General features: G+C 33.7%; 1 pseudogene; it reads right to left on the reverse strand.

The window, feature by feature from the left end:
• Window positions 1-263: 263 nt before the first annotated feature.
• Window positions 264-2,215, reverse strand: LOC101961998 (dolichyl-diphosphooligosaccharide--protein glycosyltransferase subunit 1 pseudogene; annotated as a pseudogene).
• Between the last annotated feature and the right edge of the window lie 24,414 nt (window positions 2,216-26,629).

Raw genomic sequence — 26,629 nt, forward strand, 5'->3', positions numbered from 1 at the left:
CTTGTTTTTGTCTGTTCACATGAATATATACATTAAAATTCAAAGTAGTATTTTCCTTTGCTTCCATATTGGCAAGTTCCACTCCTATAATTTCAGCAACTGAGTTTCATGTAAGTCTTGATACTTTACTTTTCCTAGATCCTAACTTCAAATATTATTCACCCCTCTACTTTTTCTTTCTTTTTTTTTCAAAACACAAACATGTTCACGGTTTAATAAGATTCTTTTGAAAGTTAAAAAAAAAAAAAAAGAAAAAGGAGTAATTTAGGGACAGGGGACAGCTTCTTGCAGTGCCTGAGGCAGAGCCGGCTTCTCTTCCCTGAAGACCTTTAGCAAATGACAGTTGGCGGCCTCTTTGAGGCTCTTCCTCAGCCTCCCTCCCCAGCCTCCACCCGCCCGGGCTCAGGGCAGCAGGGCTACAGGGCGTCCAGGATGTGGTCGATCTTGGTGACCAGCTCCTGATGCTTCCCTGAGATGAGCTTCTCGTTCTCGATGTAGGTGTCCTTCTTGAGCTTGCCGGCCACCAGCCGCTCGGCCTCCACGGCCGACTTGAGCACCAGCTCCTTCACCTGCGCGTCCAGCTTCTGCATCTCGCTCACCGGGTCGCAGAGGTCGGAGCCCTCGGTCTTCAGGAGGGACTGCAGCAGGGCGATCTCGCTGCTCAGGGCCTTGTGCTCGGTCTCTAGGCCCTTCTTGCCGCTGTTGAGCGTGGACACGTCGCGCGACTGCTTGTACCTGTTGATGGTCTCGTCGAAGTGGCGGTAGAGGCCCAGCCTCTTGTTCACCAGGCTCAGGACCTGCTCCGTGATGCGGGCCACCTTCATCCTGGCCTCCGCAGCAGGGTCCTTGGTGATGGAGAAGTCGAGGCGCACGTAGATGATGATGGTGAAGAAGAGGACGTAGAAGGCGGCCACCACCAGCAAAGGCTCCTGCAGCATCAGCACCTTGTTGAAGGTGTAGTGCACCACGAGGTCCTGGATGTGCTGTTCCACCAGGTTCTTCTTGTGGGCGACGATCACGGGGCGGCCGAAGGTGTCCAGGTAGGTGTAGTGCAGCTCATCCGGGGCCCGGCTGATCTCATAGGGACTGTCCACCTGGATGTTCTTGGCGCCCTCAGGGAGGATAATCTTCACCTGCTCGTCGAACATGTGGTCCGCGAACCTCATCTTGAGAGCGTACTGGTCGCCCAAGTTATAGCCGACGATGCAGTGGGTCTTCCATCCTCCGAAGAGGGGGAAGCGTGGCCGGATCTCCATCTCCACAAGAGTCGTCCAGGATGAGGAGGTGGCTGGTGGACACGTTGCCGATCTCATCCCGTCCAGGGCTGCAGCAGGCAGGATGGTCTTAAAGGCGCGCATGGAGGATGTGCCGCTGTCGGGCTGCCTCTGGTAGCGGGAGAAGGGCCCCTTCAGCCCGGCGCCCGCGTGCTTGAGGTCCACGTTCTCCTCCACGGCGATGTTCCCCCAGTGGGAGACCTCGATGACCCGGGTCATGCTGGTGATGGTCAGGAACGGGTTGTTGTTCTAGTCGTGGACTTTGAAGGGATCCTGACTGTAGGCAGGAATGTTCTGGAAAGGCCCATAGTCCAGCACATCCTCCGAGCGCGTGGGGTTGCCCAGCTTGATGTAGCTCTCCACGTTGCGCAAGGCCAGCTTGACGCGCATGGTCTGGGTCTTGGTGGGGTAGGGGGAGTAGAAATAATGGTTGCCCTCAAACGCCACCAGCTGCTTCTCCGACTGTGTGATCTGCGTCGGGTAGGGCTGAAGCACCTGGGTGTACACGGTCTCCACCACGAGGGACATCTTGGCCCCCGGGTCAAGGGCGACGGGGAGCTTGACCAGGAAGAATCTCCCGCTTTTGCCCTTAATTTTGTTTTCCCGGACTTCTAGATTGTTCTCTTCCTCCTCTTCTCCCTTTACCTGCATGCCCAGGTGTGCCAGCCGGGCCTCCAGTTCCGGCTCCAGGGCCAGGACGAAAGAGGTGACCCGCGACGAGGAGCCGCCCGCGTGCGCCAGGACCAGCTCGGCAGTCACTTTGGCCAGGTGGCTGCTCAGGTCCACCGTGCGCAGCACTTCCTCGTTCACCAGCGGCTGGGCCTCCTGGGAGGCGCCGCCCAGAGCTGGGGCCCAGGCCCCGAGCCACAGGAGCAGAAGCAGGCAGGTGGCGGGCGCCTCCATGACCCGGACGGAGCTGAGCGCCAGGGCACCGCCACCGCGCCCCGCCTCCCTCTACTTTTTCATTCTTAAGAATTCTACTATATTTTATAGGATTTTTTTCTTTTATTGCCTTTTCTCACAAGTAACATGATAAAATATAGGTTAAAGAGAAGCATATTTTTCTTGTAATTTTGGGGGATCTAGATTGAACATTTTTAGCAAAAAATATAAATTCTAATGTTAATTTATAGTCTGATTTTGAATTCGTTTTGCTAAATTTATGGGATTATTTTACATTTCTTTAAAAATTTATATGTAAAAGAACAATGGAGAAATATTTTTACAAAACATTTTTATGTTGCTCAAGCATAAACTATTACGAAGAGAACTTACATAACAACCATGCAATTTCACATTTAAACTGTTAAGTAAGGAGTTGCAACTAGAGGTCTAGTGGCATTACAGATGGTTTCTTAAATTCCTTATAAATTGTCACTATAATTTTTAACATCTTTAGCTCAAGATGAAGACAGTTGATAATGAAAAAATATGTTATCTCACATTTTGAAACATGTAAGGATATACCCAGAGCTTAGGAAAATTAAAAGAAGAAATATAAATTTTATCATTGTTGTCCAATCATATGCATGTATATGTGTATATATGTGTCTGGTGCATGTGTGCATGTGTGTGTGTGTTTAGTATTTTTTAGCCTAAACGTTTCAAGAGACTACTGCCTTTCATTTGCTTCTTGGTTTCCCGTGCTTTAGAAAAAAATGTTCTTTGTCCTTTGATAATTTCAGTCCTTGTCAATCCCAAATTGACTTAAGTGTCAGTCTCACATGGATGACTCCACTAACTAAACTAGTAGATATCAATGGCTGAACATGACTCAAATAAAAGATGAGATGCATTTGAGAAGTGAGTTTACCTTTATTATATTAAAAAAATAGAGAACTGTTCTTTTTGTGCTAAAATGGATACAAGTTGTTTAAAGTATTCTGATGATTTTATGATACTGCAAACATGCTGAATAAAGTAAAATAATGGAAATAAAACTCGAAAGCAAAACTAGAAAAATGGGATTGTATCAGATTATTAAACTTCTGAAAAGCAGGGGAAATAATCAACAGTATTAACTGAAAACCTACAGAATGGGAGAAAATACTTGGAAACTATATATTTAATAATGGCTTGATATCCAGAATATATTAGTAACTCCAAAAATTTAACAGCTGAAAACAAATAACTGATTCCAAAAATCAGCAATTGATTTAAAACAATTTCTCAAAAGAAGATGTACAAAAGGTCAATAGGTGTATAAAATATGTTCAACATGGCTAATTTTCAAGGAAATGCAAATCAAAAGCACAATGAGATACCATTTCACCACAGTAAGAATGTTCAATATGGAAAGGAATAAATGTAGCAAATGCTGACAAGGATCTGAAGAAAAGGGCACCCTTGCATACTATTGGTAGGAGTGTAAATTAGTATAGTCATGTGTGTGTGTGTTTGAAAACATTATGGACATTCCTCAAAAATCCAAAAATAGAACTACCATGTGATCAACCAATCCCATTCCTAAGTTTATATCCAAAGAAAATAAAGTGAAATCATTATGTTGAAGGGACATTTGCACTTCTGTGTTCATTGAAGCACTATTTATGGTAGCCAAAAAACAGAACCCATAAAAGTTGGTACTCATAGAAGGTGAGAGTAGGAATGGCAGTTACAAGAGGGTGGGAAGACTAAGGAGGAACAAAGGATGTGATAAAGTTGATTAATGGACACTAAGTTACATTGAAATAATAAATTCTGGTGTGCGTTGCACAGTAAGGTTATTATAAATAATAATAATAAATTATAGATTCAAAAAGCTAGAATGAAGAATTTTGGTAGTTTGCACTGTAAAGAAATTATAGATGTTTTAGGAGATATATTTACTCTAATTGAACATCAAATGATGTATACATGTATTGAATCATCACTTGGTGTCCCATAAATATGTATAATTATTATGCATCAGTTAAAATTTAAAAAATATTAACAATAAAAATGAATAATTAGTGGATGAATGAATAGAATTTAACTGGTCTATTTCACAGGCTGAACTTGCTTTCACAGGAAGCAAATAAAAATATTAACTTCTTATTTAATTACTACTGCTACAACTTCCCTAAAGGAAATTCCTTGGTTATTTGGCATCCACTGGTAGCTTTTTTTTTTTTTTTTTGGACCACACATTTGAGTGCTTTAGAAGTCCTCAGGCATGTTCTGTTGGAACATGGAAGCCTCCTTGCCTGGGGTCTTCAATGCTATTCATGAGTCCTCTTGGCAAAGCCCTGGAAAGCCTGCCTTAAGCATCTCTTATAGTATCCTGTTGACAGAAAGTCACATATACTTACTGAATTGTAAGAAGACAGAACAGGCTACCTTACCACAGTCACTTCTTTAGGTCTAAACACTTTACATCTTTTAATCAATTTCGTCTCATTTAAATGGAAGAGAAGGTAAAATACCAATGTCTAATTACAAAACAAGATGAATGGTGCTCGATTCTACTTCTAGCAAGTAACTCCATGTTACAATCAGCTTTTTAGCTGCTGTGACCAAAAGACCTGACAAGAACAATTTTAGAGCTCAAAAACATTGACGCTCATGTTTTCAGAAGTCTCAGTCCATAGATGGTTAATTCCATTTCTCTTGCCAGAGGTGAGGAAGTACATTATGCCAGAAGAATTTGGAAAAGGAAGTAGCTAAGAATATGGCACCAGGAAACAGAGAGACTTTCCTCTCATCATGGACAAAATATATGGCACAACGTCATGCCCCAACGACCACTTCCTACAGTCACACTTTACCTGCCTGCAGTTAGCACCCAGTTAATTCCTATCAGGGAACTAATGCACTGATTAAATTAAAGCTCTCATAACCCAATCATGTCACTGCTAAACTTTCTTGCATTGTCTTATGTATGAACTTTTGGGGGGCATCTAATATTTAAAAACACCACCCCAATTATTTTAAGTGCTTTCTGTGAATATCTCCATCCCTAAGGTTTTCCTTCATTTCTTGACTTCACTCCTTCTGAAGTCCTTCCCCAACCATTTTATCTTTTTTACAGATCTCTAAAAGAAGGGAAAATTCTTACTCAGGGCTCAATGTCCTTCTTAAACTCTTTACATTTCCCAGGTGTCCCTGTGTAGCTATGGGGTATAGGTGTTGCTATCTGCACAGTATATTTGGTCACCTCTTAGCAAACCCTGCAGCAAATGTCTCCATCTTTCTTTCTTCCTCTTTCAAATATGGGATGTACTTAGTACCTGTTGTTTTTACCTTAGGGGACTATAGCTGAAATACTGAGATATCATAAAATCTCAAAATCTGGTTGCTACTAATACTGAAGATATTTCAGTTAAGAATGCATATTAGGGTGAGGGTATCCCTGACTGTGACTTAGCATGCATATAATAATAGTTATAATGAAAATGACCACAGCTAATATTTCCATAAGTATTCTTATTTTCTAGGAACTGATTGAAGTTCTAATTTATTTAATCTCTATAGTAACTCTATGAGGAACTACTATTAAGTTTATTTTACAATTGAAGAAACTAAGAGAAATTGAGTTACTTCCTTAATATCTCTAAGAAGCAGTGGAATCAGTCTTTAAATCTAGAAGGGTTTTTCCCAATGACTCTTAATATCTTTTATCAAGTAAAATGTAATTAAAATAATGATACCTTTAAACTTATCAAGACATTCAGTTTTAAATGAAGTAATCTAGATAACTAAGTATTGAGAAAAATGTAAGCATTTTCAACTACATACTTTGGCATAAAGTATTTAGATATTGGCTAGTGTTTGTGAAACTTTACATAACATGATCTTATAAAATTGAGCCTTATAAATGAAGAAAAATTAAAAATGCTGCATTTTAAGCAAATTTAAGTAAATAGTCATTGACTAGATTGATTTAGGTATGAGATTTGAAAAATAAAAAAGAATAAATGTATACATTTTATCCTCTAAAGACATTTGGCATCTGCATTTTACTTAACTATTTTTCTTCACTTTGCTGATACATTGTATCTTCTTTCCATTTAGTTACTGAAAACTCCTCATTTTTACCTCCAGTATATTTTTAAGTGGCAGATCATTACACAAAAATGTTTTGCTGTATTCTATAATTTTATTTCTTTCTCCACAACATTTTTATCTGTTTATAGAGTGTATGCACCATAAGTCACTGTGATAGCAAAATGAGGGTTAATAAGTGGGTAGTCATTTGAAATAAATATTTCATTGAAAACCAATATTCTGAATTAATAAAACAAAGAGTATTATCTATTGCCCACAAATCCTCAAAGAAACACACACACATATTGAAAACAAACAGATAATCTTTAAAATATATATTACCTTTCAATACCCCATTCTATTAAAAATATAATTTCTTGTATAACATTAAGAAAACATAAGCTACAGAGAAAGCAAATTGTATTAAAGTATTGCCCATGATAGAGATAATAATTTTAGGCTTATGTTTTTAAAGCCTTGAGCAGGTACATGTAATGTTCTTTTCCTAGGTGGTAAAATTCATCCCCAAGGAATGTTTACTAGCATAAATGTCAATATTTCATGCTTCATTTATTGGAAGTCTAACTATTTGAGTGACTTTGCAATGGCTTACTACAGTTAAAGATTCTTATTATAAACAAGAAAAGAATATATCGAGAGGAAAGGAGAAATAACATTAATTTGCAGTTTTCTTTTATACATTGATTTTTTTGAAAATCTGAGGATTGACATGCTATCATAATTCTGGCTGTCTATTGCTGTGTAACACAGTACCCTCAAGTCATGTGGCTAAAGACAACCATTTCATTTTGTTAGTCATCTTATGGTTCACAAATTTAAGAAAGACCCAACTGAGTGCTTAGTCTCTACTGGAAGTAGGTTCAACTGGAATGTCTGGGATTAGAGAATCTACATCCAAGTCTGTCTCTTGAATGGTCTTTGGTCTTTTTCTTTCATTTTTTCACCAGATAAATCACCCTCTGATGCCTTTCCTGTGAATTAGACTTCTCTGAACACACCAACCTGATATTGGACTTCTTTCCCAGTAACCTAGGGCCTACACACACTTAAGGGAAATCTTCCAGTCTTAGGAATTCCTAAACTGGGATAAGACATCTTGCCCCTTCTGCCATATTCTATTAGTTAGATCTGTTACAATGCATGTAGATTTTGGGATAGGGGAATAGAATGCCTCTCTGTGGAAACAGAGTCAAGGAATGTATTATAGTTTCATATTATAGATATATAGTTGTAAAAAATATACTTTTGAATTTTAAAAAATATTTTTGGTTTTGATTTCCCTATTTCAAATCAATGCTGCATTAATTAACAAATGGCTCACCATACACTTCATAATGAGAAAGTTTCAAAAAGTCTAAACCCCAATTGTCAGCACGAATACTAGTCTGGCAATAAGTCACCTGAATTTCTCTGTTATACATCTAAGATTCATCAAGTTGTGCTTCCAACACAGAAAACATTATGTTAAACAAAGGATTATATTTCAGATATTTACTCAGCTTCTTGAAATCCTGAGCTCTCTTTTACTTCAATCCTCTGCCAGGAGACTGGCTGTTTTTCTTATACTGTAGCTCCCTAGGTCCCTTAAACTAATATGAACTCCCTGACAAGTTACAGGCATTCAAAGCAAAACTTGAGGGCAAAATTAACTGTACCAATGGATTATTTCCTTCTTTTCATTAAAATGTTCAGCTTAAAAAATTATATGTATGTGTTCTTGTGTGTGTGTGTGTTTGTGTGTGTATAAACCTGGATGACAGTTAAAAGAGGAAATAAAAGATAAGCAAAAAGTAAAGTTTTCTTAAAAAGAGATCACACACACTCTGTACATTCATGTACCACTTAGTCTGTGATTTTTTCATTTTGTGCTTCTGTAGCGCTATTTGAAATGCATTCTCTCCCTTCTTATCTTTCAGCTCTTATATATGTTGAACATTTTTACTGAGGGCTATCATAAGCTATTATACTATTTTTGTGTTTAAGTATTGCCTCCTTTAGCTTCACCTGTTCAAATATCACTCAAGTGGCTCATGATCAGTCTAAGAGTAATAGTAAAATGATAGTGTATGCTAGTAAATACCATAGCATGCCATCCTTCAAATGATTCTTGAATGCTGTAAAACACAGAATGTGGTTATGGAAATCTATATATAGAAGATCTGTGTTATATTTATACTTAATGTTGTTCTACATTAAAATATCCTAAAGAAAATTGTATTCTTCATTTCATTCATTCACTTGGCCAGTGAATGCTTTTCTATTCTGTGGCAGCAGTGTGCTATACCTTTTATGGATGTTGTCAACCTGTGCTAATTGAAATGTTTATAAAATGCTGATTCTGAAATATTAGAACTTAACAGTTCAATAGTTCTTTAATGGGCTCTGTGTTTTATTAATGAAATGATTAATAGAAATATTTAATCTCACTGATTTACCATTAGCAATAATGAGTCTAGTTATTAAGTACTCTGTTTCCAAAGGCTATGAAAACAGGCTTGGCAAGTATGTAGTATTTTGTGATGAGTTATTTGTGCTGAGATAGAATCAATGCTGTGGGAAGCTTATTCCTCAAGTGGAACACCATTATTTATGAACATGTAACTTGATGACTCTTTCTGTAATTTTCATACTATTGTTTTCTTATTTATAAGAAATTTAATATCAATTATAAAAACCATCTCACAGAACTTTTAAAGACATTAAGATGATATCTAAATATATGTTTTTCATATTAATTAAACTAAGCTCTGGCAGCAAACCATTTAAAAATACACTGTTCCTTGAGGAATTCCAAGGTTATTTCTTTAAGAAACCACACTTATTGTTCCTATACTTTCTGGTAACTATTTGAGATTATCATTTGCATGAATAGTCCTCTTCAGATAACACCTGAACTGCATAAGAAAAAATGTATGTCTACTTAAGACAGTAATTTATTTTTGCACATTTAAGCACTTTACATTTTGTGGGCAGAATTCAGTTATATATTTTATATATTTTAAATGTATTTATGTAACAGCTTTTTGAAATGTGATGGCACATTTTAGGGTCCCTAACATAAGTGTTTTTTTTTTTTTTGAGTGTTCCTTCCTGTTTGTGCATCATAAATAAACTATTTTAATTACCTTAGCTACTAAAGAAAATCATTTATGAGGGTTCACCTTAAGACTTAATGCTCTTGGTGCACTTCTTTCAGTGGCTATTTCAAATAATAATCCTGTTAAAATAAAAGAATGGGAGAGTGGGGAAAAGCATATGTCCTTAGCTTAAGCCATCAAAAATTGAGGTCCTAAACCATTCAATTGCTCACACTGGCATCAAATGGCTTTACTGCTATTGCTCTCTGTTCTTCAGCCTGCAATGTTAATGCATGATATGATATAATAAGGCACTGACATTATCCACTGACATAAAATACCAACATTATGTGTCATAGCCCTCTGAAATAGTTTATTTCCTCTTTCTCTTGTTGTGTTTCCTCCTTGGAACAGAATTTGTCTTTGTATTATTTGGTAGCATGTGGATGTGATTTATGTTGAAGAGTAGTGATTAACCAGAAACTTGGGGATTTTAAGAAAATCCCCTATCAGCTAACAAAATGTCCTTAACTCTTTCATACAAGTAAACTAATGTATCCCAACATTTTATGGTAAAACTTAATTTAAGGCTTTTATTCCTATTTAGGAAGGAACTTAGAAGAAAGAGATTTGATTCTTTGGCCACATTTCAAATAAATAAAATATGATTCTGGTAATTTTAGAAGACAATTGTATAGTTTCCAATTTGATTTTGCTTTTTGGTTATTCTAAACTACTCAAATTAATGGAAGAATGTAAATTTACATAATTGATTCTGCTTAAATACTTTGAAAAATACTTGAAACAATCAAAATATTGAATATTATCAAATTGCCAGGCAAGTTATATTGCAAAGTTATTACAACCAACATACCCAATATGATTATTGGCTATTTGTGATAAAAGAAATAATGATCATAATCCCTTAAGATATTTATAATTTTGTATGAGGACTCACAAGAAAATTCAAAATATGAGCAATCAAATAAAAGATAAATAAAATATCTATAAAGTAGTAATAATGTAAAGTTAAAATTTTTTAGACAATCCCTGTTACACATTTAGTGGTGTGTGTGTATGTGTGTGTGTGTGTATGTGTGTGTGTTTGTATATATATATATATATATATATATTAAATGAAATTCTCAACTTTTCTTTTTTCTAATTATAAAGAATATAGTCATGAGGAAAAGATACACAGTGTCATATGCAAAATAAAGTAAAACTAAGTTAAAAATGAAAACACACTGAGTAGTGGTAGTTTGAGACCATGTTTCTTAATACTTTGTTTTCAGGCTAAATAAAAAAGAAAATATAGATTCATGATTTTTTGTCCACAATCCAAAATTTATAGAACTTTATATAGGAAAGCACTTTCCTAGCTTATTTTGTTGTAAGTCTGACCAATGTTAAGATGAGGCTATTTAGCATTATTATTTATTCCACATAATGTGACTATTTATAAGGTTTGATGTTGAAATATTAAGCCATTCATAATATTAAATAATCTTTGCTGTGTTTACAGTGGGTCCAAATTTCTGACACATTTGCCCCACGAATATAATTTGGGGTAGTTTATTGCAGTGACTGTATAATGCCTTGTGTTAAGCAAGGGGGGTGGGAGGGTTAGTACCTCTTTGTTCATATCACTTTTATTGCTTTTTATTACCTATAAGGTGTTGTAACTGCAAATCACAACATAGCATGGTTTACATGCTGGGGAAGATTGAGTAGGCAGCCCATCCCTGTTGAGGTCCAAACTTGTTTCCTTTTTTCCTTCCTTATTTCTGTCCTTTTTTCTTCCCTCTTTTGTAATAAAAACAAAACAAAACAAAATAACAACAACAACAAAAAAAAACACTTAAAAAGTGTGGTAGTTCACAGCATAGGCTCTAGAGGCAACTGATTTGGGCTTGTATACCTATATTTTTCTAACTGTATGATTTTAGGCAAGTCGCTTTGGCTTTCTAAATTACTGCTATCATTTCTGTGAAATGATAATAAAAGCAGACTTATACACTTCATAGGGCTGATATTAAAAGAATTAAATATTGCCTAGAGAGAACCAAGAGCATAGTTCATACCTGCCTTTAATAAATACCACCTGAAACCGTGTTCAATAAATCTGGTCTAGAATCAAAACAGGAAGGGGGAACTAAGATAAAGACTATTTTAATGCATCCAGAATTAATAGAATTTTAATGCTGGATAACCTCTCAAACTGTTTTTAACTGTAGATATTTCTGTGATTGCATTCTGAAACAAAATTCTGACTTGTATTTTACCTTTTCACCTCTGGTAATCATGCTTAAAACTTTACATATGTTTCAGATTAGCTCATTTGGGGAGGCATAAAGAGGTGATACAATGAATGACTTACACTGTTGAGTGGGATTACAAGTTGCAGAGGATTCAAAACACCCTATGAAATGATTTCCAATACACAAACTCCAACTGCCAGAAATTCTTCCACATAACTGGCTATATTTAATTAAGATACAGTGAAAGTGACTGATTCTTGTTACAACTTGTCATAACTCTAAATGAGGAAAAAATCTGCAAAAAGTAAAAGAAATAAATCACTTGCTGAATAATTTATTCATAGACATTTTGAACCTAGAAAGACCATATAGAATTAAATAATATAGTATAATCATCACATTGTAGATGAGCAGAATAAAAACAAAGAAACTAACTTGATTGCTAACATGATACAGATAACAAGTAGCAGAAAGAAGCTTAGAATTTGTTTTCTATGCCTGTTTATTTATCCTTTTTATAATAAAACTCAAAGTACATTGTTTCAAGCTAATCAATTAAATACAGACTCTTCAGGAAGACAAGGTGTCATTATAAGAGAAAATTTGTATTATTTTTTGCCACTTTAAACAAATTCCTTATAGTAGCTCTTGTGATAACATACAAGTGTACTTCATCAAGGTAGAATACAGAAGCCAGGCTTTATAAGGAAGCACAAATTATGTGGTCTGCTTGCTTTCTGTCTCAGCTTGCACTTGTCAATCTCAAGAGAAGAATAATTTCTAATAGAAAATATATTAATATCAAAATGACAAGTGTTATCAGAAATGAAATGTAAGATATGAAAGCTATAAATGTTTTAAATACTGAATTAATAAAAAAATGCTAGGCTAAGTCACATAATACTATGAATTGTGAAAAATATGAAATTTATATTTCATAATTGAAGACAGTAAACTTATTTGGATTTATTTTATAATTTAATCATTTATTTATAGTAGTATTCCATTTATGAATCTTAAAATAGTTATGAAATCCTTTTGTTATAAATTTAGTGAATTCAAGAATAATCCTTTTTATAAATTTACTGAATTTTAGGAAAGATAAATATGGTACGTGCACACACATACAATTGTATAAATAATTTTTGATTTGAATTTATTTTTTTGATAACATCAAGGGTAACGTGAAATTTTTACTGCATAGTGACTTGTTAAGTATACTCTGATTGGCTTGTTAGCGGTTCAGAGGACTCCAGAGGAGTTTGAGAATTAGACTGTTTATAATTATATTTTACTCTTCTACCGTATCTCTGGGACCTTATGCAAGTTAAATAATCCCCCTAACCACAGTCCTGTCATCTCTAAAATGGGAATTATACAGTATCTTCTTCTTGGAATTGCTATAGAGAATAAGTGTAATGGGATATTAAAAAATAAGGGTCTAGTACATACTAAATACTGTATATATCATTGTAAACTATGTAATTTATAAATATGTAATATTTAAATATGTGAACTAGCCTTTAATAATTACATTTATTTAACTAATTAATGAATTATTATTTATAATAATTAATTAAATAAATTATTTAATTGATTAATAATTCATTTGATTAATTAATTGAAGTCCGATTGGGTAGTCATCATTTTTATTAGTTCATTTGAGAAATTATAGAAGATTCCTCTACATATTTTTACATCAGTTGATTTCTAGGAATCTGTCAAGTTGAAGCTAATTTATATTAACTTATATAGATGCTCACAAAGGCTATTATAAAATGCTATTCTGAAAGCATTGCTTATAAAATATAAAAATATAAAGAATGTAGTATTTTTAAGCTACTAAAATGACATAAATATCTCAATGAAAAGGCAAAAAAATATTTATGTTAATTGAATTATAACTGTAGACATAGGAATTTACTCTAAATATTTTTAGAAGTACAATATTTTAGTTGTGCACCAATATTTCCTTAGAAGAATACTCATTAGATCACTTTTAATATTATTAAAACAACAAAATGCCCCAAAGTAGGGATCATTCATTGTATTCATACTATTATGGTGCCATTAATAAATTTTGTAAAAGAATATTTAAAGATATAGGAAAATTTTCACATATTTTTTCTATATAAATATAAATATATAATAAGTGAAATACAAATAATCATAATTATTACAATCTATAAGTTGTGTGGATTTCTTTAGTTCCTGCCAAGATTGATAACTAGTGCCAACTTTAGCATTTGACTGTCTTTCTCCCAATCATTCCAAGAGAATCTTTAATACTAGAAAATATTGGTTTGAATTACCGATCCCAAATCAAATCAGACTAGACTGTAAGAAGACCTTGGCAAGTCTGAAAGCTGTCTTCAGCAAATCTGAATGTGTTTGGACGTTGTGTGTTTAGGGATGGAAAGGGTGTCTGAGCCTTGTGGGGATGTTGGCCAGAGGCTATGGTTGAAGAAATGATTTTAGGATCTGATCTTTCATAGTGACAATGATTTCTTCTGTATGCCCTATTGCAATATACTCTGCGAAATGATGAGCTATACTGGGCATTCTCTCTTCCCCCACTCAGCCCTGCCCAAATATTATATCAGTGGATTACAATTGAGAAAGGCTGACTTCTTTAATAGAGATTTTTTTCCCCCTTTAGTTTAAAGATCTTGAAACATTGATCTGTGTGTTTGCCTGATGAAATTATTGCAGAAAGTAAAACCAAAGTGTGATTGTTTTGTGTCCTTGGGGTTCTCCACCCTATAACACATCACCAGCCTGGTTCTAACACATGTTGTCATTTCCTTATGGCACATTACCAGATGGAGTGGACAATATTCCTGGCAGGAAATGAGCTCCTAGGTTAAAATAAAGTGCATGAATTGGCAAATGGGAGAAAGCCTACACATATGATGTTAAAGCAGTGCTTTTCCTTACTGGTATTATGGATAATGTTTGTTTTTGTTGTATTCCTTTTAATATTTTCGAATTGTCTAGCCAAAAATACAACATGACTTAGTGACTTAAATTGTATTGTCACAATAAAAGATGTAAATATTATCTTAAAAGAGAATTAATTTAATCATCTCAAGAAGTCATAAAATTCCACAATTGCAAGTAAACTTGTATCAGTGTTTTCTAAATTTAGTTTTTATTCTCATGTTTGAATGTCATTTTTCAAAATAAGAAAAAATGTAATGGTATGGTCAGTAGTCCCCAAGGCTAACCTAAGTGTCAATGATTTACTAGAAGGACTCATAGAATTCAGGAGAGCTCTTAAACTTATAAATCAAGTTTATTTAAGAGAAAGGTACATACTAAAATCAGCAAAGATAAAGGCATGCAGTGAAGAGTTCTGGAAAGAACTAGTGAAGGTTACTAGTTGTATTTTCCCTTTAAAATCTTATGGACCGTGCTTATTTTTTTGATAACAGTGCTTGATGGCATACACAATGTACTGCCAAGGAGGAAAACTCAATCTATAAACTTGGAACCTTAATGTCAAGCTATTTGGAGCATTGCTTAATAGATGTGGACAATTGTCAACGTAGTTTACATTAGTCAGTCTCTAGCTCCTTTCGATGATCAAATTGATAATATAGGGCCCTTGGCTCCCACCAGTAATCACTATGTTAGTATAAAATATTTTGGCATTCTCAAGTCCCCAGATAAACAAATCACTATTAGGATATTCAAGGGTTAAGAAGAAATTGCCCAGAAGACTATCATGGGAAAAATCTTTTTTCTGAATACACCCAGTTTGAACAACTCAGGCCTGATGAGTTCAATCTTCACTGCCTTTGTTTGATTTTTGTTAGAAAAAAACGGATGAAGGACTAGGTAATTTGTTTCAAGTTAGTTGAATTGTTGCAATAAAGAATATTCATAAAGTTTAATATTCTTTTTGTTTTTGTTTTTATGTTGCCTTATAATTATGCATTATTGTGAGATTATTGTGGCATATTCACAAATTCACATAAAATAATTTTATCAATTTTTTTCTGGTACATCTCTTTCTCCTACCCTCCTCTCTCCTCTTTATCCTCACTCCCTCATTTTAGTCTACTATTTTCCAATCTATTATTATTTATTTAATATAATATAATAATATATAAATATTAGATTTATTGTTATATATTTGTGACTGGACATAGCATAATTTGGTAGATCTCATTTTATTTACTTCCTTATGACCTCTCCACCTACTCCCTCCAATCTCCTTCTGTCAGTATCCCTTCTATTTTTAAAAGATCGCTTTTTTATTCACTTTTTTCTCTGTAACTTTCACATATGAGGGATTTTCTGAGTCTGACTTATGTCACTTATCATGATGTTCTCCAGCTCCATCCACTTACCAGCAAATGACATAATTCATTCTTCTTTATATAAGTTTATTCCTTTACTTTTCAGTCAGGTAAAACTCCATTGTGTATTCATACTTGCCACATTTTATTTATCTATTCATTAGTTGACATCCTCCTGGGCTTGTTCCTTAACTTGGCTACTGGGAATTTCATTCCTATAAATATAGATATTCCTGCCCTTGCTAGTATACTTAATTCTTTTGGCTAAGTACTGCTGCAGTCTGGCTGGGCACAAATCACCGGGAGGTCACGAGCCACTTGTAGGTTCAAACAGGAACTACTTTATTGCCAGAACCCCATGGGAACTCTCCAGAACTCTATGGAAACTCCCCAATGGGAACTCAAAGGGAACTCAAAAGAAGTGGGCACCCGAGGTAGCAGGAGCCGCCTTATTGCTGGACAGCAGAGGTTTATATACACAACTCAACTTAATTATCATTATCTTAATGGCTCGCTGGTGTTACTTCTCAACCACTCCTTCTGGCAAAATGCCAGGCTCCATTTTGACTTGGTTGTGGCTCTCAACAAAGTACCAAGGAGTGGAATTTCTGGGACATAAAGTGATTCCATTCTTAATCTTTAAAGGACTCCACATAGAGCTTCTCAAACGGGTTGCACTAATTTTAAGTACCACCCCCAGTTTGTAATAGTACTACTGCATAGGAGGCAGTATGGAGCTAAAGGACTACAGATCCTATATACACAATGGCCATTATGTATGTCCCCTCCTAAACCCCTAGTTGTGTGACATCTTTATAAATATCATAATTAGTTTTCTCTATTTCATTGTGTGTAAAAGAGAATATTGTTATAGCTAATTTTTAGGCTTGTTATGAGGACTAAGTGAATTTAAACAGATGCAACACTTCAAAGCATTTGGCAAATAGCAATAATGTAATGTCACATTATTATTAACAGAAAATGCTCATACTTACCTTATTTGAAACATCTTCATTTCTACTTGTTAGGGTTTGTAAACAAGTCAGGATGGCGCCTGGCATTTTGCCAGAGGGAGTGGTTTGTGAAGTAACGCCAGCAAGCCATTAAGTGTGGAGATTCCTTATTGGTTGACTGCTGTATCTAGTTTATGTTAATTAAGATAAGCTGTGTGTAATGTGTATATATATATATACCCCTCCTGTCCTACAAAAAAGGGCTCTCACTCCTGCTGTATCAATGTACACAAGTTCCTCGTCAACTCCCCCCCTCCCCCCGTTATTTTGCTGCAGCTGGACTGCGGCATCTACTTCCATTAAATATTTATTTTATTTGTCATTTTATTCAATTAAAAAAGAATATGATGTAGGCTAATATATGGATAGCTATAATTTTGAAAAAAAATTAAAACTTTTAGAAAATTTGACACTAAGAGGACTACATTGGAGAAAAGAGCCCAAGGTGGATGGGAAACAAACTTGACACATTTCTCTACCACTAGCACTTTACTTTTCTAATTCTTCTTTTAATGTCAGTCATAATTTTATTTTCAAAATTAAACACACAATATAAATACAAATGCAAATACACAATGGAGTTTAACTCAACTGAAAAGTAAAAGAATAAAATACATATAAAATGAGCTTTCATATGAGTCAAAGAAAACTCATTCATGAAAAACTTACTGGTAAGTTCTTCAGGATGCTACCATCTGGGTGGATGAACTGCACACAGCCATCTTCAGGCTTTTTGTTTTTGGCTCAAAATTTTTATTCACCAGGAAGAGGCATTCTTATTGGTCAATATTGGTTATGTACCCCATTTTCAGCCTGGCAAAGGCAAGAAAACTTGAAGATACGCATCCCTCCCCAATTTTACATCTATTTTTAAACATTCAACTCTGCAAAAGAATTTTGATGTGGATTTAACATACAGGTGAGATATCACAAGCTTATAGCATCCTTCACTGTGGCATTGATATTGTTCAAAAGCAACAATATTAAAAGAATATTTGACTGGATTGTCCACCCTGGTTAGTTTGCTAATGTGTAGATTTTAAAGTACTATAGAGGTGATGTTAATATCTTCTGACATTTCTCTTTTAGTAGGGATGTTATACCTAAAGTTGAAAAATCATCCCTTTCTGTAAATAAACTTGAACAATTTGAAAAATTGAAAAATGCATGCATCAATCTACTATTTATTTTATATATTATAAGTCATGCACACAAGTATAATCAGAATAAGACTAAAAATAAAAATGTAAATTTTAATATTTTCTTCTTACACCATGTTTTTTTTTTTTTTTTGCCTCACCACTTTTAGAGAATAGTACAGAAAAGTGGATACACAACATATTAGGGCATTCTACATAAATGTGATTTCCTCTTTCCATCAAAAGTGGATATCATCAAGAAGGTACAAATTGGAGATGTGCCTGAAGAACAAATATTTTTCATTATAGTTTGACAGCACATGCATGTGTACTGGTGATAAAGAACCCATTCATCCGTGGCATCTTTCCTAAACAAGGGATTTACTAATAGAGCACTCTGTCTTTAGATCTGAGAGCTACTCCTCAGTACATTCATCATGACTCCCTTTGTGGTTCCCCTAAACATTACTTAAATATGTAAGGACCTTTTGTTTCCCAGAATGGAATCATTTGATGTAGTTTCAATTTCTTTAAACTCATCTTTATCTTTTATGTTATTAACAGGTCTGCAAGTAACTGCTATCAATAGAAATAATGTGTTCTTTCCTTTTAATGGAGGAATTGAATAGTAACTGTTCATCAAGTGTATTTACTAGCATATCACTTTAATGCTTTTATTGCCGATTACCACAAAGGTCTACTCTTTTCACAAGAAAAATTTGCAGTTTCCTCTTTCTTAGATTATCAATAGTCTGACAGCTTAGTAAATTCTCTTACATAAAAAAGAAAACACTTTTTGCTATTGGTGATTAATGTAGAGTTAACAATCTTAAATTTTTCAGGTTTTAAACTGTTGGAAACAGTTGCTGTTTAGCTTTGATGAGGTAATTGATTATTCAATCAAAACTCTTTGACAGATCTCTTTTAATGTATCCAGATATATGATTTTGTAATTTTAACAGCCCATGAATAAACAGCCAGGAATTACTATTAATAAACCAAATACTATAAACCTCAAACATTAATGTCCCCCTTTTTAAAAGATGTCAATAGGAGTCTTACATGATCGTACACACCTATAATCCCAGCAACTCAGAAGCTGAGGCAAGAGGATCACAAGTTCAAAGTAAGCCTCAGCAACTTAGTACTTGGCAGCTTAGAAGAGACCCTGTCTCAAAATAAAAACAAAAAGGCCTGGGAATGTTGCTCAGTGGTTAACCACTCCTGAGTGCAATCCCTGATAGAAAATATTTAAATATTTAAATAAATAAATAAATGAACAAATAAATAAATAAATAAATAAACAAACTACATATAGGATATACCAGAATACTAAAAACATATTTTTCTTCATCAAATAGATATATGATAAGTGGACCTATGTATTTTTTGCATCTAGTACAAATAAGTGATGGTTTCACTAATATATTAAGCAAAAGACTGGTATATTTTTACAATTTTTTTAACCTATACAAACAGTACATTCACATGATTCTTTCATATATTGAAGGTTTTCACGGAATACTCCATCACTTTTAAAAAGTCACTCTGGTATTAGGTTATAAAATTTTTCATTGAAGTGGACTTTATTTTAAAGTTATGAAAGCATATTGGCTAAAATTTTGAAAGAAAAACAAACAAAATTCAAGGTGTGTTGTGTAATTAGCAATAACTGTTTAAAATGTACTCAAATAATATAAACCTACAACGCTGCCTCAGTAAGAATGTGCAATAAGCTCTTGAGATTGTGTTGTCACATCACTGACAATCCAAAATGACAGTGATAAGATCAAGTAAAATCGATGTACATGTTGCTATTCTTGTATTTTCTTCTGTGTATATCGTTGCTACCACTTTTTTTATAATCCTCAGACAAGGGATTGAGTTGTTATTAAAAGGATTGTTGCCACTTTCCAGAGATGAAATAGGTGGCCTACAGATGCATGACAATTATAGCAGCATGAGCATGAGAGGACTTAACCATATTGAGTGTATTCCAATGACAATCTTTTAAGTTATTCCCTGGGAGTAGTTTTCTCAAAGAAAAAAAAATGCAATGAGAAAAATGGATAAAAATTTCATAGCTTTTATGTATGACCTTTAAAAATAAATACAGTGATTTAAAAACCTAATTGAAAATGTAAAATTTTAGCAATTTAAAACACTTCTTCTAGAAGGTTTCCTGAAATTAATTAAATATCTGATTTTATCACATACTTTGTTGTGATGCCAATAATCTCCAATTTATTGTTTGCCTTCTCTGTTAGAGTATTGGCTTATACGGTCAGGTTTTGTCTGTATTTCAACATTGCACATACTCAATACCAGTCAAAGATCCTGGGTACACATAACATATTTATGGAATGAATTGAATTAGTAAATATAATAGAGTTTTATTTAAGTAGGAATACATATACACATATGTTTGAGTGTGTACCTTTTTTGTTTGTTATTTCACTAGAACCAATGCTTATGGGAAATTATTTTCTGACTTTTTTGGTGTGATTTATTGATTTGTTTTCTGCCTTAGGACATATAAAAAGGAGGCTTGAAACTGATAGCAATTAAAATCATTTTTCCTGTGTGTTGTAAATGGGAAACAAAAGTTTTCTATTATTTTTGTGGGTGTGTGTGATGTCTCTTTATTTCTAACAGTTGCATTTAGAGTCAACTGGGAAAAGATTTACAAAACAACAAAAGAGACACCTAAGGACCTTTAGAAACTAGACAATTTCATAAATAATAATTCCTATACAAACTTAATATAAAATATTGTACTAAGTAACTGTAGCCTAAAATTAACTGAACTGATCATTTTGAGAGTAAATTAAACAGTCTTACCATTGGGATTCTGATTACCTAATTTTATTATTATGTTTGATTAATTACTCTCATGGGCTTAAGTAATTTGTTCTTTATTTGTATTATGAAGCTTATATACCTATATAAATTTCTTTATTATTCAAAAATATAATATGAGACAAGGAAAATCTTTGTTTTCAGTACATGAACTATAGTTTGTTTGGATATAGTTTGTTTGAATAATAATATATTTGAAGTAGTTCTACCCAGTAGGATCCTACTGCTCTAGCATAGATAAAGTGAGTGAAATAGTTCCTGAAATGTAATGTGTCAGTGATGTTTCACTTAAAATAGTCAAATTCAAAATGTTGCCACTGTCTTCTTTCTTTGCCTTAATTTAGGTTAATTTTGATGAGGACTCCGTAGTCTTTGGCTCAAAAATAAAATTTGAATGGAACTCTATAACCCTCTTAGTAAAGAGATTGGTTTTTAAATGAGTGATCCCTGAAGCAGCAATCTCATACACATGACTGCATGAGCCACACCTATGGTATTACTAAATTAAAGCAGATTTCATATCATTAGCACAAATAAAATAGTTCACAGAGTTTGAAATAAAATGTTTAATGATTGTTAAAAACACAGAAACTGTTAGCGAATGACCACAGAATTTTAAGACAGGGAAATAAATGAAAAATTATACAGTCTACAAATATTCTCTTATAATTGTAAAAAAAATCATGGTTCAACAATTATCAATGACTGACAGAACTAGAGCCAAGCTTTTTCATTTCTAATATTGTGTGGTCCTTCTTCCACCCTGTGTTTACTATATTCAATAATTTAATAAATTTATCAAAATGAGACTATTTCTTACTTTTGGTGATTTGCTCTTTGAACTTGGGCAAGTAGCCTGTTAATCTAAAAGTTGTGTTACATAGGAAAAGGTCAAATTTAAGTTGTAGGTCAAAAATAAGTAGTTTGGGGTCAGTTTGTCCTTCATATATATTTCATTTTTTCAGTAAAATAATAAATTGTATTGTCTTTAAGCAAGACCTATACCCTCCAAGTGATCACAGTATAACCCTTTCTTACAATGTCATACTGGCCCCAAAGGCTTGGTCCCAAAGGCATGAGTTGGTGACCCTGGAGTTTTCTAACTTACTAGTTTTCTGAGTCCTAAATCACAGATTACCTTTATTATAGCATTCCATTCTGTGACTAGCTTATCACATTTGAAAATAGTATAAATTCCTTTGACTCCTTAAAAGATAGCTATTTAATAGGTATAAAATACTATTACACTGCAATCTCTTTCTTACTGCTTGAAGTACCACTGTGTATTAAGTGGACATCTGCATTTAGCTTTTCATTATGACTTCTAGATTATTTCTTTGAGAGGTTAAAACTAATTCAGCTCCTATCAGTGGATATGAGTAGTCACAATTGCCTCTGCCCAAGGACACTCATGTAAATCAAATGTTAATTTCATCTCTGCAAGGTGCCATTAAAACAGCAATAAGCTGTCTGCCCACATTCCAGCTTCGTGAAGACAACACATTTTAAATACTCTTTTTTATATTCTTGGCCTTCTGCTCACTAGAGAAATTTCTATTCAGAGCATTTATACTGCCAATGTCTGTCTATCGTCTCACTCCTCATGGTAATATCCAAGACTGGGAAATGTCTTGGTGCTGGCACACTGAGCAGTAGTTTAATATCTATATTCTGAATGCTATTATATTGAATATGGGTATTGCAAATAGGGGTAATCCCTAAGATGCAAAATTTTCTTTTGAGGAGGAGATGATTCCTGAATGCCATAAAAGATGCTTGTGAACAAACAAGAGGGAAATAATTATTTTTAAAAATTATACTTTATGCTATCATAAAAATTATTCATAAAGGAATTGAGAGAAGTTTCCTAGAAAAGACCATTGGGTTTTAAAATTATACTACTTAGAGTGCTCAATTCCAGTGCAGGGATAAGGCTCTGGAAAGTTAACTTCAACATCTCACACCTCTCCATGTCACTGACCCTGGTAGTGACCTGCAAGCTAAAAAATGTTAGTAAAATTTAATACTACTTAACAAACTTGGTAACACTGATTGAAGTAAACTATTTTCTATTCTGATGGAATAAAATAAGTTCTTTTCTGGAACATGATAACATAGCAAAGACACTATCCAGTAGTTCTTACATAATGTCTAACATTCAAACCAAATTACCAGGAATGATACAAGCCAAAAGAACAAAAGGAAAAAGTAAATATTAGAAATATACCATAATAAATTTAGATACACAGAGTATATAGTAGTGGCATTCACATATAGGTGTAGAATATATTAAAATTTATATAATGAGATATTTTATAAGAGAAAGGGGACATTTTTTTAAAAATCTGAAAACTGTTTGCATTAAAAATGTAGGCTACTAAAAACATTGATGTGGCTGTGTCCCTGTACAATGCTATTTTTTAGTCCTTTCGGTATAGACCGAGGAGTGGGATAGCTGGGTCAAATGGTGGTTCCACATCAACATTTTTTAGCAGCACAATTCACAATAGCTAAACTGTGGAGCTTGCATGACCTGCATGCTAAAAAATATTAGTAAAATTTAACCTAGATGCCCTTCAGTGGATGAATGGATAAAAAAAAATGCAGCATATATACACAATGGAATTTGATTCAGCAATAAAAGAGAATAAAATTATGGCATTTGCAGGTAAATGGATGGAGTTGGAGAAGATAATGCTAAGTGAAGTTAGCCAATCCCCCCAAAACAAATGACAAATGTTTTCTCTGATATAAGGAGGCTGACTCATATTAGGGTAGGAAAGAGGAGCAAGGGAGGATTAGATGAATTCTAGATAGAGAAAACAGGTGGGAGGGAAAAGGAGGAGGCAGGGGATTAGCAAGGATGGTGGAATGTGTTGGACATCATTATCCAAAGTACATGTATGAAGACTCAAATTGGGTTTTAATACTTTATATACAAAAAGATAGGAAAAATTGTGGTATATATGTGTAATAAGAATTGTAATGCATTCCGTTGTCGTGTATTTACAAAAAAAAAAAAAATGTAGGCTGGGTGTGGTGGCACATGCTTTTAATCCCAGCAGCTCCAGAGGCTGAGGCAGGAGGACCCAGAGTTCAAAGCCAGCCTCAGCAAAAGTGAGGAACTAAGCAATTCAGTGAGACCCTGTCTCTAAATAAAATACAAAATAAGGCTGGGAATGTGGCTTAGTAGTCAGGTGCCCCAGAATTCAATCCTCAGTACTAAGAAAAAAAATAATGTAAATTGCAATCTCTTTCCTAACTGCTGAGAGAATAATAAAATTTAACAAATAGAAGAGCAAAATTAAAAAAAATACTTTGCAAATGCAAAAGAAGTTAAAACATAAAGGGCAGTATTAAGAACAACTGGGATTTAAAGCTAATAAAAAAATGATAGAAGTAAAACCAGTAACACCATAACAAATATAAATGCACCAAATATACAGAAAGACCAGACCAATACATTAGTGTTCTAAAATAACACATTGCTTATATTAAAATAAACTTAACTATGGGATACAGAATGTTTGCTAAGAGAAAAGAAAAGATACACATTTAAATATTAGACAAATAAAAGTTGACATCATTATACAAAAACAAGAAAGACTAGACATTAAAACATAATAATAATGGACAGTTCTTACAAATACTTAAAAATCTGATTCATAGAAGATAAATAAAATTAACATAGTTGAAAAAGTTATGAGGCAAATACTAATAACTACCAAGAGAAAGAAATTCTGCATTAGGAGGAACAATCTTACATTGTTTCTCTCTGTCTCTCTTTCTCTCTCTCTCTTTTTTTTTTTTGTGGTTGTGCTGGGGATTGAACCGAGGGCCTTGTGCATGTGAGGCAAACACTCTACCAAATGAGCTATGTCCCCAGCCCTTTATATTGTTTCTTGAAATGATAGAAGGAGAAAATAAAAAATATGAGCAAGGATATAGAAGATGGAAACAACAAATGGTTAAAAATAGATGTATCAATGAGTAAAAACTGTGGTCTCAAACTTTTAATAAAAATTGACAAAAATATAACACTGGCACCTATAAAAGTCTTAATCTACAGAAAATCCAGAAATATTTAAATATTAAATAGTACACTTCAAAACAATCTGAGTAAAAATACAAGACAAAATGAGAATATATGTATAAATGAGAATTACATATCTATTCATGTATAACATTTTCATTGTGATTTTATCTTTATGTTTATAACCACGTTGTATGCATGTGCTTAACCTAGTGCTTTCCTACTATACATATCACAATTAGTAAAATGAAATTAAAAACATACTTCAAAATAATACACTTTTAAAAAACTTTTTAGTTGTAGATGTACACGATACCCTTGTTTTATTTTATTTTTTTAATACAGTGCTAAGGAACAAATCCTGTGCCTTACACATGCCAGGCAAGTGCTCTACCACTGAGTCACAAAGCCAACACCCCAAATAATATACTTTTTAGTATAGTTTTCTCAACTTATTGTTCTTAGCCCAACTTATATTTTTAGTTGGTTGATACTAGAAAAACCCATTTTCTCATTATAAAAAAAGGAAGGGGCTGGGGTTGTAGCTTAGTGGTACAGTGTTTGCCTAGCATGTGTGAGGCCCTAGGTTCAATTCTCAGCACTGTATATTTAATAAATAAAATAAGGGCCCATTGATAACTAAAAAACAATTTAAAAATAGAAAAATTTGTAAAGAAACTATTTTGTAGTCCATATTCTAAGGTCAAGGTTGAATTCAAATCTTGAAAATATACCATAAAGACATAAAATTATGAGTCAATCTTTTTTAAGAAATAGATGTGAAAAGTCTTAGAAAATTGAAGTCATTTGAATTCAACAATGTAAGAGAAGAAAACAATGTAAGAGAAGTACTGATATTTATTCCTGAAACACAATATTAGCTTATCATTATAAAAAATAAATTTTATTTACATCTTATCAATCACATAAGAAATTAAGAAAAAAAATTCAATGATTTTATTATATATAGAAAACCCCTATAATAATATTCAATATTCATTCATGATAAAACAAACTTTTATAAATCCAGAGTGAATAACAAGCAAACAAACAGAGAAATAAAACCTAAAAATATCTTCTTGAATGTGTTGGAGTACCTACATGGAATTTCTAGCAAACACCCTACTCTATTAATGTTTCCCTGAAATTCAGACTGAGACCAGAATTCCTGTGCATCACAATTTTTCTTAACAATGCTCTGGAGATCTTGGTGACATTTCAGAGAGGCATGAGACTGAAGACTGAGAAAAAAACTAGAAAACCCTAAGAGTGATCTTTCTAAAGGTACTCATCTGATTGAATAATTATCTTGTTCAAATTTTTCAGTGAATGGAAATTAAACTTTTTAGAGCATACTGTACAAACCCTTGATAACCTAGTAATTATTTATCTGTCTTGACCAACTCCCTCCAAGCAAATCCTCATGATGTATAACCCCATGGTACTTGCTGAGAAGGAAGATAAAGCATCTGAATCTATTAGCTTCTTCCATGTTTATCTGAGGCATTTTCCAGTGGAAAGTAAAGAAGGCAGAGAAGCCAAGGTAATGTTCCCAAAAATGAAAACTCAAATTTTATGATGTTATCAAGTATTTTTTTTCTGGAAAAGTCATGTACTGAAGTATAAAATAAGTTTGTTGTTGTTTTTTTTTTTTTTTAATGAAATAACCTCTTCCAGTGATGT

This window comes from Ictidomys tridecemlineatus, chromosome 1 (genome assembly GCF_052094955.1).
Source record: "Ictidomys tridecemlineatus isolate mIctTri1 chromosome 1, mIctTri1.hap1, whole genome shotgun sequence".
In the NCBI taxonomy this organism is placed as follows: Eukaryota; Metazoa; Chordata; class Mammalia; order Rodentia; family Sciuridae; genus Ictidomys; species Ictidomys tridecemlineatus.